A 17,500-nucleotide genomic window follows, 5' to 3' on the forward strand; every position below is an offset into this window, starting at 1 on the left:
TGAGAAGTGAAGGAATTCTGTTTCCTTCTTGGTCTAAGATCTCTCTTGGTTGTTCTTCTGCATAATTTCAGAGAATTGATAGTTGAATTTGAGTTTTCATTTGCTGCTTCATTTCTTCTTTCTTCTGCAAACTTGTTTTCTGTTGAATCAAGGAAGGGCTTGAGATCTAGACTTGTTCTCTAGTCTCATTGATTCCCTGAGATCTTCAACATTCTTTTAAATTGCTGCAAATTAAGCATCGCTTTCTATTTTTAATTCTTCAAGCATTTTACTTTTCTGATTGAAATCTGCTGCATCCCATTTCATATTCTAGCTCTCTGCTTGAATGCTCTTTACATTTTCTTGTTGAATTTTAATTTCCAGCACCCCAGCCCCGTTACTTTTCATGCAATTTACTTTTCTTGCAATTTAAGTTTCAGCTATTTTACTTTCTTGCTCTTTAAGTTTTCTGCCCATTTAGATTCTGCAACTTTATCATTCCTGCAATTTACTTTCTGTTGATCAACTTCACACAATTCACTTCAATGTTAGCTTGACTAAACTAATCACCCACTAAAGTTGCTTGATCCATCAATCCCTGTGGGATCGACCTCACTCTTGTGAGTTATTACTACTTGATGCGACCCGGTATACTTGCCGGTTGGATATGTGTTTGGAAAATTTATTTTCCATAAAAACACCATCAAGTTTTTGGCGCCGTTGCCGGGGATTGATTAGATCAACAATGATTAAGTGGGTGAGAAGTCTAGATCAAGCATTTTCTTTTTTTTGTTCTCTGTTTTAAAGTGAGACCAAGGTGTTTGAGTTTTTGCCTCACTAAGAAATTCTCATCTCTGATATGAGTAATTTCAATTTTCAATGGTGTTGTGGTTTGCAAAATTCAAATGGAGTTCACCTCATCTTTTAGTCAAACAAACTTCATGGGATATTGCCCGTCATCACAATATGATTCAAGTCAGTATTCTAATTATGATTGGGAATATCACCAGGAAGACACAAATTCTGAGCACTCCAATCCATGGAGATTTGCTTCAGAACCCCAAGATGAGCAAGAGAATTATGAGGGATACCAACCACCACCACAAACTGATTCATATCATTATCCTCATGGTGGATGGGAGTATCACCAAGAAACTGCAAATTCTGAGCAGTCAAATCACATGAAAAATTATCCACCCTCACTTTCCAGTTTCTCATTTGAAAATTCTTCATCAATTAACTATGCCTCAACACAAAATCCATCCCATGACTCACAACCAACACAAACTTCCACAAGCCAAGGACTCTCAAGGATTGAGTCCATGCTCAAAAGATGTTGGGAGGAGGAAAAGAAATTCTGGAAAAGAAAAGAGAACTTCTTCACAAACATGGAAGTGCACATAGCTCAAGTGTTGAGTGCAACGAAGAAAGTGGAAAGGCAAGATGAGGAAGCCTCTGTGTCAAGCAAAATTTTAATGAAAAATGAGGTGGAGGAGGCATTTGATCCTGAACTTTTACATTTACAAGAGCCACTTGAGGTGACAATGAAACATAAAGATTCCCTCCCAGAGGCATTAATGGAAAATCATGAAGAAGAAAGGGAGGAAGACATTTAAGAGAAGTCAAACTCAAGTGAAGTAGAAAACCACATGAAGGAAGGGGTCCTTAAACCATCACTGCAAGGAACTCTTGATGAAGACAAAACTCCAACAATTACACAACCACCAAGACTTGGACTCAAGGAAGTGAAGGCAATTGACAAAAACACCAAGAAGAGGATTATGACCAAGATATCAAGGACATCATTCAAGAAAAGGTCAACTGCAAACAATCCTCCCCCTGATCAAGCAAGCAAGCTCAACCAAGCCAATTTCAAAAGAAAGCTTGCTGAGAGTAAATCAAGAAAGGGGACAAAAGCTGAAACTTCTCCCCCCTTGAAGTCATTCCTCTTAACCAATTGGAAGAAGAGGAAGAAAGTGAAGAGCAACACATCAAGCTAATGACACTAAAAGAGCACTTGTTGGGAGGTAACCCAACCGTAGGTACATTTCTTCTCCATGCTTTGTTTAAATTTCAATAAATTGGCATATGGTTACATTCTAAGTTTGGTGTTGCCATGCAACACATTGTTTTCAATCTTTTTGGATGATTACATCAAATCAAAAAAAATTGAAAGTGACACACCAAGATTCTAAGTTTGGTGTGCCACCTATTTTTCTATGCAAATCATCCAGCAACACCACTTGTTTACATAATCATAATGCCGCTGCAGTGTTATTTTTTTAGTTAGACAATTTTAGTTTTCTTGATTATTTTAGTCATTTCCTTGTTTTTAATGCTTTCTTTTATTAACTGTGTTTGTTAATACATCACCCAAACATCCTTACTCATGATAGATTCTTCACTTGGTGATTGTATTCAACAAATAACAGTTTCTTTTGTTTAGTTTTAGTTCAAATAAAATTAACATATGATTGCATTCTAAGTTTGGTGTTGCTATGCAACAAAATTTGGTTCCAATATCTATTAGATACTTGCATCAATTCCAAGTGAAAGTGTCACACTAAGTTTGGTGTGCCACTTATTCTTTATGCAAAGTATTGTGCACACCTTCTTATGCTTGCAATCAATTGTTGCTGTCTTTTGTGCCTTGATTGTTATCTTAATCTTGCTTGCCTAAACACATATGCTACTGATGATGCCAAGGCATCTTAGGCTAGTTTCACTAGCATTTTTCTGTTAGTTTTAGTTGTTTTATGCATTTTCTTGAGCTTAAAGTAACCAAGAATGGTTAAATGAACAACAAAGCAATGAACCATCCAAAACATTATGATTATGATGCAAATTCATGAGTTTTTAGTTATATTACTTGAATGCTATGAATAGATGATTTCTCATGAAATTTTGCAAGACTTTGATGCAATTGTTTGGATGATTTCAGGGAAGAAGAGGCTAGGCAAGGAAGCAACAAAATCAATAAAGGAAGCTTGAATATCAAATGGGACGTTTAAGCTCCAGTTTAAGGTTAAACTGGAGCTTAAACGCCAAAATCATGAGAAGAGAGGAAATGCTGTAACTGGCGTTTAACCTCCAGTTTGACCTCAAACTGGAAGTTAAACGCCAGAATGAGAAAGGGCACTAAGGAGCATTCCACGTTTAACCTCCAGTTTGACCTCAAACTGGAGGTTAAACGCCAGAATGAGAATTGAACTAAGGGAGGCACAAAAGCATTTCCACGTTTAACCTCCAGTTTAACCTCAAACTGGAGGTTAAACGTGTTCGACACTTTCTTTTCTCACCAAGAAGCATTCCACGTTTAACCTCCAGTTTGACCTCAAACTGGAGGTTAAACGGGTTCGATGGTTTTTCTCCTCCAGGGTGTGTTCTTCATTTCCAAGTTTAACCTCCAGTTTGACCTCAAACTGGAGGTTAAACGTGTTTGATCCTAATTGCCTCCAGGGGTTGCTTTCTTCATTTCCAAGTTTAACCTCCAGTTTAACCTTAAACTGGAGGTTAAACGTGTTCGACTATGTACACTCCTGGGGTGTTTTCTTCCAATTCCACGTTTAAATTTTAGTTTGACCTTAAACTAAAACTTAAACTTCAACTTAAACACCACCATTTAAAAAGGTTTCTGGGCCAATTATATTAAAGTTTAAGTTAGCAATTGAGCACAAATATTAACTTAAACTTATTATGGCATGAAACCCAATTGAATATCATGGTTTATGGGATTGGGCCTCAAGAATTGATGAGTCTGGAACTTCAAATCATTGGGTCTTGTGTCATTACTTGTTTATCACTAAGTTTGCTCAATGAATGTTACAGAATTGGATCACAGCCTCATCAGGATTATGGACCATAAGCCTAAAGCAAAAGGAAATCAAGGAAAGGCCTCAAAGCCCAAGAAACACAACAGAAGCTCAATTTAGAAAGTGTATAAATAGGATAGAATTGAAGTTAGTTACCACTTTTTTTGGACACTTTAGAACTTTTCATATTGTGTAATTGAATTCTGAGCTATGACTCACTAAACCCCTTTCATTGGGTTAGGGAGCTCTATTGTAATTCAATGAATCAATAATAGTTTTATCTTCTTCTTCAATCTTTTCTCTTGAATTTTGTTAGAAAGCTTCTCGATCTAATTCCATTGGGTAATTGTCTTGGGAAAGAAATTACCCATAATTGGAATCCTTCGGAACCTTGGGAAAGGAATGGAGGATTCATGCTAGAGAAGCTTTCTCACAGTGAATTGGATTGGGGTTTGGATGGATATTGTGACATGTAATCCTACCAAATTGTGGTCCATGAAATTGTGTGGTATAATCAGTGATCAAGCTACATCTCTTCTTATGAACATTTAAACCAAGGGATTGGGAATTTGTTTGTTTTTAGAGAGAATTGGTGAGCCAAGGAATTGGGATCCAATCATATAAGATTGCCAAGCAAAATACAATGAAGGCATTGGTTGAGGAAGAGATGAAACATTTTGATTCGGAGATTTCAATATCTCCTAACCCCAATGAACTCCCCATTTCTGATCTCTACTTTTTATTTACATTCTACAACTTTCAATTCATGCCATCACCCCAATTCCCTTTTAATTTCAGCAATTTAATTTCTCGCATTTTCATTCTTGCAATTTAAGATTCTGCAAATTTCATTTCCTTGCAATTTACATTTCCCGCCAATTTACTTTATGCAAATTCACATCCAATTCTTGATTCCGCTCAACTAACCAAACTTCTAATTCAAATTGCTCATTCAACCAATCCTTGTGGGATTCGACCTCACTCTATTGTGAGTTTTTACTTGACGATAACCGGTGCACTTGCCGGAAGGAATTTTGCCGATCGTGCAATTTCCTAAATCATAGCATAACAAGTTTATGCGCATCAAGTTTATGGCGCCGTTGCCGGGGATTGGTTTTCGATTGACAATTCTCAAATTGGAAGTTAACTAGATTGAGCATTTTTCTTGTTTTGTTAATTTAGTTCAAGTTACTTGCTGAATTTTAATTTCTGCACTCTGTTATTTGCTTTTCTTTCTTTATGCCTTTAATTTCAAGAAACTAACTCACTGACCCACTAACTATTTGAATTAATTCCTCAACTGCTCTAACTATACTCTTCCATTAACCAAGAGTATTCCACTTGTTTGTTGCTTGTGGTGTGTTCTTGTATGACAGGTAGAAGAGGAGAGACATCAACTCCTCCATATACCGAACCAGAGAGGACCCTTCATAGACTTAGAAGGGAAGCAAGAGGGAAGAGAGTACTGAGAGAAGAAGAATCTGAAGGAGAATCTGAGGACAACTTTGAGGAAGCTCTAGATCTCAACATGGATAGAGAATTTCACAACCATGAGAGGGCTGATGGAAACAATGCCATTCCTGAAAGGAGGGTTCTTGGTTCATACATAAACCCAACCTCTGGGAATTGTGGTAGCAGCATTCAGAAACCACCCATTCAGGCCAACAATTTTGAACTCAAACCACAGCTAATATCACTGGTGGAGAACTATTGTTCATTTGGTGGGAGTGCTAATGAAGATCCAAACCAACATCTCACCAAATTCCTGAGAATTTGCGACACTGTGAAGTCCAATGGAGTCCAGGACGATGCCTATAAACTGCTCTTGTTCCCATTTTCACTTAGGGACAAGGCAGCTAAGTGGCTGGAATCATTCCCAAGGGACAGCCTAACAACCTGGGATGAGGTGGAGAGCAAGTTTCTGGCACGTTTCTACCCCCCACAAAAGGTCAATAGGCTTCGATCTGAGGTTCAAACTTTTAGACAACAAGATGGTGAGACGCTCTACGAGGCATGGGAGAGGTTCAAAGAATTGACAAGGAAATGTCCACCAAACATGTTCCCTGACTGGGTGCAATTGCATATTTTCTATGATGGACTTTCTTATGAATCAAGGAAGGCTGTAGACCATTCATCAGGAGGTTCATTGAACAGGAAAAAGACTGTGGAAGAAGCCATTGAAGTGATTGAGACAGTGGCTGAGAATGAATACTACTATGCTTCAGAGAGACACAACACTAAGGGAGTCATGGAGCTGAACCATGTTGATACAATTCTAGCCCAAAACAAGGTGTTTGCCAAGCAACTAGCAGAGCTCACCAGGAAATTAGACACAAAGCAAGTGGCTGCGATACACACACAAGATCAAGAGGAAGTAAGCATTGAAGGAGGTGATTGGGAAGAGGCCAACTATGCGGGGAATCAACAAAGGCAACCATATGATCCACATTCCAACACTTACAACTCAGGTTGGAAAAATCACCCAAACTTTGGGTGGGGAAACCAACAAACCCAACCACAAAACCACAAACCCTACAACCACAACCAACACAACAATTCCACATACCAAAACTCCAACCAAAGATCATACCAAGCCACACAAAACACTTACTCCCAACCACCATATCATGGCCAAAATAATCAACCTGCCCTACCCAATCCGAACCAACAATTTCAAGATCAATTAAACAGGATAGAAGGAAGGCTTGCAACCATGAGTCAGGACATAATTGAGTTGAAAAGCTTTAAGGAAGATGTGAGATCTACCTTAAGGAACCATGGTGAAAAACTCAAATGGATGGAGTCTCGAGTAGGAGAGCTATCTCAACAGGCCCCCAAGTCAACTGCAGTGTTCCCTAGTGACACTGAAAAGAATCCTAAGGGGGAACAAAAGGGAGTGAGATGGGAAGAATGCAAGGCCATCACCATGTTGAAGGAAGTCTCAGAAGAAGAAGGAATCAGACCCTCAGAACAGGAGCCAGAAATCTTGAAGGAAGGTATGGAAGAAGCCAAGCATGAAGGTGAAACTGAGCAAGCCAAAGAATTGCAAAAGGAAGGCATGCTGGGAACATACCAACCAAAAGCACCATTTCCTCAGAGGTTAGGAGGAGGTGAAAAAGGGAAAACATATTCAAGGTTCTTAGAGACATTTAAGTCTCTCCACATCAATATTCCCTTTCTTGAGATCCTCCAGCAGATGCCTACTCATGTCAAGTATTTGAAGGAATTGCTGAGCAAGAAAAGAGTTTTGAAGGGAGGACAAACTGTAGTAATGAACAAGGAATGCAGTGCACTCATCAAGAAGGATATGGTCTCTAAGAAAACAGACCCAGGAAGTTTTCATATCCCCTGCATCATAGGGGAAACAAAATTGACAGAGGATTCTGTGATTTAGGAGCTAGCATAAATGTGATGCCTCTGACTCTTATGAGGAGGCTACAACTGAATGAGGTGAGATCCACGGATGTAATCGTACAATTGGCTGACAAAACTCAAAAGCAAGCTGAAGGGGTAGTTGAAAATGTGCTGGTGAAAGTGGGAAATTACTTTTTCCCCACAGACTTTGTCATTTTGGACATGGAGGAAAGCTACCTACACCCTATCATATTGGGAAGGCCATTTCTAGCCACTGCTAGAGCACTCATAGATGTAGAACAAGGAGAGCTAATTTTGAGAATACAGGATGAACAGCTCATTTTCCATGTTTTCAAACCTGCATCTGAGCCTGAACCAGAACCTGAAAAGCCTAAGGAAGATTATAGCAATCTGTGTTTGGAGGAAAGCAATTCAGCAGCTGAAACTCTAAAACAATCCCTTGAAGGCAAACAAGAAGTGCAAGAGCTAAAGCCACAAGAGTCAATAGAAGCAGATCAAAAGGGCCCTCCTAGCATAAGGGTCAACGACGAAATCCTTAAGAGAGAAGGAAGAATTGTAAGGAAATTGCCAAGAGGGTGGAGAAACAAGAAAATTCCCACTGAAGGTTTTTCTCCGGGAGATAAAGTGATATTAAGTCATTATTTGCCAATTCCACCTGGCCTCAAACCCATTCCTTCCCAACTCCCTCAAGTGTTCACAATCAGGAAAGTTCTTTCAATGGAGCATTTGGAAATCATGAAGGAATCAAATGGGGATGTTTCCATAGTGAGAGGAGAGGACATCAAGCACTACAATCCACCCTAACAAGGGACAACCGTCAAGCTAGTGACGTTAAAGAAGCGCTTCATGGGAGGCAACCCATGTTTTAGTATCCTTACTCTTTATTGTTTTGCTCTGCATCTAATAAAGCATGGTTTCTTATGCATGAATTGAATCCTTGGGACAACTGTTGATAAAGTGCACTAAACATTGCATGTAGAATACAATTGGTCTCTAAGTTTGGTGTGCCTAAAGGCACCCCCAAATCTTACTCAAATTGTATTCAATCCTTCAAGGTGCACAACCAAACATTAAGTTTGGTGTTCCTTTTAAACACGGCTGATGAAAAGCAAGAAGTTCCCTTAGATTTAAATTCATGACAAGTATACCATTTGCATGTTTTATTACTTTGATTTCAATTACTTTAGGTAGTAAAATTGTTTAGGATCAAAGAGCCAAAGTGACTATGATTTATTAGAATTATGCACATTCATTAAGGACAACCAACATGGATTTCATGACATCAGGAGACATTACCAAACATTAAGTTTGGTGTCCATTAATAAATGTGCATACACACAAAGGTCACGGCTATAAGCTCACAAAGACAATCATTGATTTACAATTCAAAAAGAATGAAAAACATGTGCAAAGACTATTCACATGGACCGAAAAATAATAGCACCTTTGTTTGTTTGTGCAGGTACAAAAGGAAGGATAAGAATGGAGGAAGAAGACAAGAGGGGAGGCACGGTTCTTGGTCAAAAAGAAAGTTCAAAAGTCTTTGAAACTAGCACATGGGAAAAGGGAATTCTGCATGAAATGATAGCTACATGTACAACCAATGCACCCAGAATACTTCCAAGAAAGTGAAAAGCTATTCGTCCTTTTCCCTAACTCATACATTTACAATCAAGCCATACTTCACAATTCACCCTAGCCATCCATTTTTCAAGTACATGCACTATAAAGAACCACTTGGGGAACGAGTTCCACACCACCAAATCCCCTTCTTGCACATTGTCTTTCATCATAGCATAACCATTTCTTGCCGAAAACAACCTCACCACACTTCTAACAACACTTTCTTACTTCACTCTGTCAACTTTAGCTTGTCACTTGCCAAAACCAAGGAACAAATGACAGCCTCATCTAGCCACAAAAGAAGAAAGGATAAGGAGCCAATGGAGGAGGAAAGGGAATTTGATGCATGGAAATACAAATCAGTTTTCCATGAGATTCAAGCCGAATGGATGAGACCTAAAAAGGTACTAGCTGAGGTTCCCTTTGACCTTGAAAAGGATGAGTTTCCAGGTATTTGGGAGAAGATCAAAAAGAGGAAGTGGGAGCTTTTAACTAAGCCAATCACTAAAATCAACATCAACCTGGTGAAGGAGTTTTATGCAAATGCAGTAAGGGAGGATACAACCGAGGAACCCACATACAAAAGCTATGTGAGAGGGGTGGAAGTTGACTTCAGCCCCAAAGCAATCATGAAAACTCTTGGCCTGAAAAACATACGTTTCAGCCAAGCAAGTTATGAGGAAAGGATGATGGGAGAACCTGACTATTCGACTATTGCTGAAGATCTTTGTGCCATCCGAGCTGAATGGGTGAGAAAGACAAAAGGGGCTCCAAGAGTTTTGAGAAGGGGAGACCTAACACCTGAAGCTAAAGGGTGGTATGCAATAGTTAGGAGATCCATCCTACCCACTGCAAACACTTCAGAAATAGTTCCCAAAAGAGCCATCTTGCTACATTGCATTATGGTGGGAGGGGAGATCAAAGTTCATAAACTCATTGCCGAACAGATACAAGAGTTTAGTGAGAAAAGTGACCATGACTCCTGGCTCCACTTCCCTAGCACCATCATTAGACTATGCATCGATGCCCAAGTACCACTTGAAGATGAAAGACCTAATTGGCTATATCCTGAAATGGCCATCACTGCTCAGAGAATGACTCTTGGCCCAGCGCCCCCAAGACATACAAAAAGAAGAAATGAAGAAGGGCAACAAGCAGAAGCAGAGCAAGAGGCAGAGCAAGAAGGAGAAGAAGGAGAAGAAGAGCAAGAAGAACAAGGGATTCCAGAAAGAAGGCAACAAGTTCCCAGAGACCCCATGGACATGAGCAGAATGCAGGAAATCATGGAAGGATTATCTCAACAATACATGAGGTCTCAGGAAAGGCAAGAGGACTTCCACCTAAAGATGATGGACATGCAAAGGAATTTTGAATCAAGATTCCTAGATCTGCAAAGGGAACAAAATTTACAATTACAGGAATCCCTCAGCCACATCTGCCAACACCAAGATGCCAATATGTTGGCACTCAAGGAAGCCACCACTCTGCAGAATGCGAGATACTCAGTTCAAGCTGATTACAACATCAGCTCTCAAATCAAGCTGAACTACATAGGGGAACATCTACACAAGATGGACCCAGCATTCCCAGCTTTTGATGAGTATTTCAAAGGGAGGAAAGAAGGAGAAATAAACAAGGCAATGGTCCTTGAAAAAGGAGTGGAAGAAACAATGAAAAAGGCTGGATTCTGGAAAAAGCTCATGAGAAAAGACAAAGGAATTACAAGTGGTCAAAAAGAGGTAAGAAGCAAGAAGAAACAGGATCCCAAGAATCAAGAAGAACCAAGCAATAAATGAGAGGTGGTCCCGTTCCTTAACAATCAAATGATAGTTGTGAATTGTCTTTATGAGCTTTGTTTCATTTTAAGTCATCTAAGTTTAAGTGAAGTTTTTAGTATGTTTGTTTATTTATTGCTTTGAATAAAGTAAATGCCTAGATGTTTGGATATAACTCACCTTCTTAAACAAATGCTTGCCATGCTTGTTCTGTTTCCAAAAATAAAAGAAAAGTTTGAACAAAAGTAACTTGGCTCAGTTAGTGACAAATCAAGTAGAATTAAGTGGTGGTATGCATGCTTGATTGTTTAGTTAGCTCATTGGAAATTGAGTGTAGAATTATCATTTTTGTGAAGAAGTTGAATACTGTCTATGGATCTTGATGAATGAATGTCTTTGGCCATGACAAAGAAAGAAAAAGAAGAAGAAAAAGCCACTGAAAAGGGCAACCAAAAAGCAAAAGAATTAAGAAAATAAGCTAGGCACCAATGGTTTGAACTTCTGAGACATATGCCTGTGGTGTTTATGTACTAGGATCTGCTTGGATGAATAGGTTCTGTGGAGTGTTTCAACACTTGGTAACTTGGGTTAACTAACCCGGGATTATCGACCAAAAGTCCATTATCAAGAGCAACCTAAATACAAAACATTTAGTCACACAAAGAGGTGCTGGGCACCAATGTCTCAAGAAGAAATGTGAACTAAAATGCCTGTAGTGGATATGTGTAATGCACTGATAAGAAAAAGAAAATGCCAAAGGCTTGTGCGACACATGACACTGAGCAAACAAGGAGCAAAGAGCTCTAAGAAAAAGAAAAACAAAGAAAGGAAAAAGTGCCAAGGACATAAGAATAACAAGAGGCCATAGCAGTGTTTGATGGATGCAATGAAAAAGTGATAATTCTCCCTGACAAGAATGAAAAAGTGATGCTGCAACTTTCTGCATAAAACCCTTCTAATGAACTTCAAATGCTTGCTAATATAGCCAATGTAATTGCTTTTTGTTTCATACTTTCTACTCAAATAACTCAGGACTTGCTTAGGGACAAGCAAGTATTAAGTTTGGTGTTGTGATGCCAAGGCATCTTAGGCTAGTTTCACTAGCATTTTTCTGTTAGTTTTAGTTGTTTTATGCATTTTCTTGAGCTTAAAGTAACCAAGAATGGTTAAATGAACAACAAAGCAATGAACCATCCAAAACATTGTGATTATGATGCAAATTCATGAGTTTTTAGTTATATTACTTGAATGCTATGAATAGATAATTTCTCATGAAATTTTTGATGCATTCGCATATTTGCCATTTTAACTAGTTAGTTTAGTTGATTTTAGCTTAATTTCACTCATTTTCTCTAAATAAACAAGTCCTTTTATGAGTTTTGTTTCCATGCATGATGATATCAAGGAACATGTTAATTTTAGCCAAATTCATGCAAATGCTTTAAGGAATGCATATATGAATGAGTATGAATGAATCTCATGAAATTTATTTCATGAATTGGTAAGACTTTGAAGCTATTTCCCTTGTTGATGATAGGTGATGAAACAAGGAAGCATGGAAGCAAGAATGATGCAAGCTGGGCGAGAAGTTGGCGTTGCCAACTTGGATACAAAGGGCGTTGTTCTTGGCAACGCCAGGAAGAGGAGTTGGCGTTGCCAACTTGGGAATATGGTGCGTTGTTGAAGGCAACGCCAGGAGGCCCTGGAAGAAGCAAAGTTGGCGTTGCCAACTTGAAGTGGGCGTTGCCAACGCCACACAACCAAGCAACAAATGGAGCCCTGGAAGAAAAGGAGCTGGCGTTGCCAACTCAAGATGGGCGTTGCCAACGCCACACAAGAATGCTTGGCTAGGCACCAAGTCTTGGTGCCAACCAAGTTACCAACGCCCACAAGCCTTGCCAACCAGGTTGCCAACGTCCAATGGCCGCACCAACCAGGTTGCCAACGCCCACAAGGCGCACCAACCACGTTGCCAACGTCCATGAGTCGCACCATGCACGTTGCCAACGCCCATTAGCCTTGCTATGCACGTTGCCAACGCCAGGAAGCAAACTTGGAGCCTTGAGAAAGGCTCGAGCACGTTGCCAACGTGCTGAAGAGAAGGAGTTATCCACAACAACGCCAGGAAATGGTGGTGCACGTTGCTAACTTGGAATATAAGGGCGTTATCCACAATAACTCCAACAAGGCAGCCTGAACATGTCCACTTCAATGGAAGATATCTTGAACTACAGAGATCCAAATTGAGTGCTTCCAGTTGCGTTGGAAAGCTGACATTCAGAGCTTTCCAACCATATATAATAGTCTATGATGGAGCACAAAATTGAAGCCAAACCAGAGTCATCTTTAGGCCCTAAAAACAAGAACATGAAGTGGAATTCAAGAAGGCTAGAGATTAGCCTAGGAGTGTGGCTCGAGCACGTTGCCAACGTGCTGGATAGGGGGCGTGTTTTGCAACAACGCCAGCCCCAAGCCCTTGCCTTGGGAGAGTAAGGCACGGGCACGTTGCCAACTTGGGGGTTAAGGTGCGTTTTTCGCATTTTCATTCTTGCAATTTAAGATTCTGCAAATTTCATTTCCTTGCAATTTACATTTCCCGCCAATTTACTTTATGCAAATTCACATCCAATTCTTGATTCCGCTCAACTAACCAAACTTCTAATTCGAATTGCTCATTCAACCAATCCTTGTGGGATTCGACCTCACTCTATTGTGAGTTTTTACTTGACAATAACCGGTGCACTTGCCGGAAGGAATTTTGCCGATCGTGCAATTTCCTAAATCATAGCATAACAAGTTTATGCGCATCAACTGACATCCTTTTCTGTAAGACATTCATGATCCATTTTAGACCCCACCACCATTGTTCTAATTGTTGCTTGAGGAAGAGCAAGCATTCTGATTTGGTATGGGAAGGAGAAGAATGGGAGGAAAATGACAACAATAGAGAAGATGGACTACAAGGTTGTAAAGTTCCTTTTCCTCTCATTTGTTTCTAGCACTTTAAATTGCATGATTGTCACATTATCTTCTTTGTATGCATGTGTGGTATGAATAAGCATAGCCTAAATTTTGATTTGTAACATGTTGCTGTGCCATTATAACTACCAACTTGAGCTTTGTGTATTCAAAAGCAATAAAGTATCATGATCATAAACAAACAAGGAATTAAAGAAGAATTTAGCATGTGCATACAAGTATTGGAAAGCTAGTATGATTGATTGTTGCTCAATTGCAATGGATTTTATTTAATTGAAGTTTTTCATCTAGTAAATTTTGTGAAATCTTTTGAAATCATGAAAACCTTGAAGGAAGCAAATACAATTAAAGCAAAAAAAAAGAAAAAGGGAAAGAATGAGAAAGCTGAAGGCTCTAAGTACCAATGGCAATTTATTTGCTAAGTGCTTGTGGTGTTTATGTATCAAGCCAAATGCTTGAAAACAAAACACTTAGAAGTCAAGGCTAGGCTCAAGTGCAAAAGCACTCCCTCAAAGCTCAAGGTGCTGAGCATCAATGATTAGAGAGTAAAAAAAAATGATGAGCTTAATGAAGTCCTCTAATTAAATGCTTGTGGTGCTTATGTATCAAGTGGTAATACTTGAAAACAAAGCATTTAGAAGTCGTAGCTTTGTTATCAACTCATGGGGCAAAGCACCCAAAAGGAGAAGCTAAAAAAAAAATCAAAAGCTTGTTTCAAGGAAGAATTATAAGAAAAAGATTTCATAAATTGAGCTAGATAGAAGCATCAATCATTTACATTTCTTTTGTGATTGAAGCATGCTTAGAAAACTAGCTTACCATGAACATTGAGTTGCTATTCTTCTTACCTTGGATTGTCAATCTTTATTGCATGATTCTTTTCTTGCTTGGGGACAAGCAAGGTTTAAGTTTCGTGTTGTGATGACAAGTCATCATATACCTATTTTTCTATGCTTTTCATACAAGAAATTGATGAATTGTGCTTAAATATTGAATGCTTTTGTACTTAAATGATATATTTTCTTGATATTTTAATTTTATAAATCTTGTAGAAAAAAAGAAGAAAAAGAAGCAAAGAAGCACAAAAAAAGAGGAAAAAAGAGCTTTGGAGCACACTTTGAAGATGGAGCACACTTTGGAGGCTTAGGCCACGCTTTTAAAAGCGTGGCCCATGACCAAATCAATGAAGGAAGCAGCCAGCACGCACACTGCCCTGCCCTTGCCAAGGGCAGGGCAGAATCGAGATACAAAGTGAGGTTGGAAGCAAGAATTTCGCTAAGGTAAAATCTGGCCGCACACAGCATGACCATGCCTACTTCAAAGGGCTATAACTTGAGCTACAGACGTCCAATTGATGTGCTTCCAGTTGCGTTGGAAAGCTGACATTCAGAGCTTTCCAACGATATATAGCAATCCATATTTGGCGTACAATTGAGGTAGGAACCGAAGGCATCTTTAAGGGCCAAAAATAAGCAAAAATAAACCAAGGAAAAGAAGTAGCGTGTGCATTCACCCAAGTCTCGAACACGGAGCTTCAGCCTTGGCACATTGCCCTGCCCTCCGCGAGGACAGGGCAGCATTTTGTTGTGGCACACAGGCGCACCATTCTGGCGCACCAAGGCATCCTTCGGCAGCACCAGCAGCACGCACAAGCACCAAACTGGCGCACCAGATTTTTCTGCCCTGCGCTCCGCGAGGGCAGGGCAGCATCCTGCAGCGCACACCAACGCACCACGCTCGCACCAAGGCTGCACGGATAAAATCCTGCCCTGCCCTCCACAAGGGCAGGGCAGCCTCCTGGAGCAACATGGGCCAAAATCCAACCAAAATTCCATTTTAATTCAATTCCTCTCCAAATTGAATCAAGGCCAACCAAACCCATTTCTCCTCAAATCCAAAGCAAGAAAAGCCCACATCATCACTCAAAGGCACATGGATCAATTAGATTAGGATTTTTATTTTAATTGTAATTTGTTTTAATTTCATTTTCATTTTCACTTTGAAAAGCATATATAAAGGCATCACTCTCATTTCAGAGAGGAGAGCTCCATTGGAAAAGGCTTGCTCCATTAGGGAGTAGTAGTAAATAGCTCTCTCTCTTTTAATTTTCCTTGTAAAATCTGAATCTTGGATTGAGAAGTGAAGGAATTCTGTTTCCTTCTTGGTCTAAGATCTCTCTTGGTTGTTCTTCTGCATAATTTCAGAGAATTGATAGTTGAATTTGAGTTTTCATTTGCTGCTTCATTTCTTCTTTCTTCTGCAAACTTGTTTTCTGTTGAATCAAGGAAGGGCTTGAGATCTAGACTTGTTCTCTAGTCTCATTGATTCCCTGAGATCTTCAACATTCTTTTAAATTGCTGCAAATTAAGCATCGCTTTCTATTTTTAATTCTTCAAGCATTTTTACTTTTCTGATTGAAATCTGCTGCATCCCATTTCATATTCTAGCTCTCTGCTTGAATGCTCTTTACATTTTCTTGTTGAATTTTAATTTCCAGCACCCCAGCCCCGTTACTTTTCATGCAATTTACTTTTCTTGCAATTTAAGTTTCAGCTATTTTACTTTCTTGCTCTTTAAGTTTTCTGCCCATTTAGATTCTGCAACTTTATCATTCCTGCAATTTACTTTCTGTTGATCAACTTCACACAATTCACTTCAATGTTAGTTTGACTAAACTAATCACCCACTAAAGTTGCTTGATCCATCAATCCCTGTGGGATCGACCTCACTCTTGTGAGTTATTACTACTTGATGCGACCCGGTATACTTGCCGGTTGGATATGTGTTTGGAAAATTTGTTTTCCATAAAAACACCATCAGTAGGTACCATCAAACAAACTATAACTGATTTAATGAGCCATTCGCAGTTTCACAGTCTGAATTAGTTCATACTTACACATGCATGGCTTAATCTTTCAGACAAGCATATGACTACTGGCAGGATCAACCAGGTAGAATCCGTCACCGACCCTGCGCGCCGCGCTGCTGACGCCCCCGCGTGGGGAAGCTTTGGACGGACACGGCAGCAGGCATCTTTTCGAGAAACCGAATCATCTGAGGGACAAACGGGGATCTAAGACCCCGTCCGGACCGCGTGCACCGCACCCGCGAGAACAGAACACGCACGCAGGCCATCGTTGCCTCACAGAGCGCCGAGACGGGTAGGACCACGGGCGTGTCTTGGAACTCCCCCGGTAATCCCACGAGGGGACTGCAGAGAGGAAAGGTTGGGGCAAGGCAAGGATACCACACCGCGGGGTAGGAAACACAGGAGCCGCACAACCGTGGAACGAGCACCGTCGCTCGAGACGATACATGAAGAGAGTCCGATGCGCCCGTTCATAACGCGAGGCAACGAGCCAGACAGCACTCAGGACCCACACACCGCTCATCCGCCACCACGGTCCGCAAACCCAGCACTCCCGGACGAACCGCGCCCCACACGCCAAGGCGCGTGCAGGAAAGCGGAAGCATACGGGAGGGCCGAGCCAACGCCGCTGGGCAGGGTTCAAAGGAGGTGACGAAGGATACTCGAGGGACAGGCCGAAGCGTCACCTGCTTCGGCCAGAACCGAAAAGCCACACCGTCTAGAACGAGCCACGTGAACGAGTCACAAGAACAAGGCACACCAGGTCGGGACCCGTCGTAGGTCGAGCCTAGAGCCAGGCCGAGCACAACGCGATGCCCCACCAGAGTGGACACAAACCGAAAGCCGTCTTCCGCGACTTGCCCCCTCCAAGTAATAGGACGGGGACGTCGCGTTGCCCCCGGCGCACGACACACGCCGCCGCACGGATATCGGTCATCCGCGTCGTGCGCCACACTAGGCCTGGCCTAGCGTTGGGCCGCGCACGCCGCGTTGCCCCTCGCGGGGGCGCACAGGCCGCCCGCCGTTCCCACGCCGTGCTCAGACTTGGGGGATGATCCCTTGTCCTGGGCCAAGCTCAAGGAGTTGCC

The 17,500-nt window shown here is 40.8% G+C and overlaps 1 non-coding gene across 1 annotated transcript; it reads right to left on the reverse strand.

Annotated features, from left to right (window-relative positions):
- Nucleotides 1–5,745: 5,745 nt before the first annotated feature.
- On the reverse strand, nt 5,746–5,849 carry LOC130950013 (small nucleolar RNA R71). The gene has a single exon (XR_009073506.1). It is a non-coding gene; the product is annotated as a small nucleolar RNA R71 (small nucleolar RNA).
- Between the last annotated feature and the right edge of the window lie 11,651 nt (nt 5,850–17,500).

The sequence above is a fragment of the Arachis stenosperma genome, chromosome 1 (genome assembly GCF_014773155.1).
Source record: "Arachis stenosperma cultivar V10309 chromosome 1, arast.V10309.gnm1.PFL2, whole genome shotgun sequence".
NCBI classification, from domain to species: domain Eukaryota; kingdom Viridiplantae; phylum Streptophyta; class Magnoliopsida; order Fabales; family Fabaceae; genus Arachis; species Arachis stenosperma.